This window comes from Pteropus vampyrus, unplaced genomic scaffold, assembly GCF_000151845.1.
Source record: "Pteropus vampyrus isolate Shadow unplaced genomic scaffold, Pvam_2.0 Scaffold491, whole genome shotgun sequence".
In the NCBI taxonomy this organism is placed as follows: domain Eukaryota; kingdom Metazoa; phylum Chordata; class Mammalia; order Chiroptera; family Pteropodidae; genus Pteropus; species Pteropus vampyrus.
In genome coordinates, this window is record NW_011889272.1 from 20,260 (window position 1) to 21,837 (window position 1,578).

The following is a 1,578-nucleotide window of genomic DNA, read 5'->3' on the forward strand; positions in this document are numbered from 1 at the left end:
CAACGCTACGGAGCTCACGGCAAAATCGCTGAGTGTCAGCAAATATTAAATGACCACCTGGCTGTGAGCAGCTTTTCTAAAAAACACTTTCACACCAGAAGCGTGCTTTTCATTTTGCTTGCGTTTACGAGTGGAGAAATAATTCCTATTACTTAAAGCTACGGGCTTCTGATCACTGCCAAGCAAGATGCACCGGAAGGCAACCGAGACCGGTTCTCCAAGTGTAAGCACGAGCGTCGTGAGTGCTCCCTCAACGCTCAGGAAGGAAGCCATCTATGTCCGTTCCATCAAAGATGACAGGGGTGACCTGAGGGATCAGATTTCTCAAGTATCTCCTCAACTCTGAGTCGCCGGACTGTGGCTTTCTGAGCCTGTGCCTTCCATCCGCCACCTTCGTCTGCATGTGGACCGTCCAGAAAGGGTGGGGGCTGGACTCCCGTCTGATATTCTGCGTTCTGTTCTGCGAAACCCCTAGAACGTATTCAGCAGTGGCATGCTCTCCCTTTCTCTTTGTGTGTGTGTGTTTGTTTGGGGGAGCGGGACGGGCCAAGACCGAGGAGGGAGAAAATACAAAGACGACAGAAGCCCACGTCCCGTGACATCAGCCGAGGGCCTGGTTCCTAACCGTGGCGCTGTGCTGATAACGGACAGGACCGTGCTTTGTGGAACTGCTCTCTGCACACTGAAGGTGACAGCACGTCTGGGCGCGAGAAGGCGCTCTGAGGCACAAACGACCACGTGAGACGTTTTAGGAGCACGCGTTAAAGCATGAAAGCCGTGGGCCAAATCGTTTTTCGGCAGCTTTATTGAGAGATAAATCGCATAGCACACAATTCACCCGCTGCAAGGTACCAGTCGATTGTTTCTGCTCCCTTTACTGATTTGTGGGACCATCATCGATCGGCCCAATCAGCCTGGGCTCGTTCTCACGAGCGACGGCAGCGGCCCAGAAGCCCCCTCGACGGTCACTGCCCAGGTCCTGACCGCAAGCTCCAGTCCTAGGCAGCCACGACCGTACTCTGCATTTCGGTCGCTCTGTCTACCGAACCCTCTTCATGTAGCCCCAGGATGCTATGCACGGTGGACAGGCACCGGGCACGGACGACAGCAACAGCTAACTTCCAATCTCACGGCACGTCGTGGCGCAGCCCATCACGGTGCCCTTCCCAAGCCACCACGGCTCCCGGAACAGCACTGCACCCAGCGCCTCGACCTGCAGCCCGTGTGCAAACCCCGGGCGGGGGGACATGCGGTCACGTGGCTCCCGGAGATGCAGTGTCCCTGTCTCTCCCCCCGCCCCCCACAACCTCTTACCTTCCCGCAAAGAGGCGGGAGAAAGCCACCGTGCCACGTATCTGTGTGACAGGAGATTCACGTCCCGTGTAAGATTAATTTACGTGTCTGGTCTCCTAGCAAGACAGGGGGCAAAGCGCCCCAGCACACTGGCGGGGGGGCGGGTGGGGCGGGGCAGTGAAATTCCAAAGCGAGGCCCGGGAAACGTAAACAACAGCAAACGCGATGCTCAGGGAGATGAGGCCGTGTCGTGCGTTTACAAAGCAGGGACTTCCGGCTGTGCAA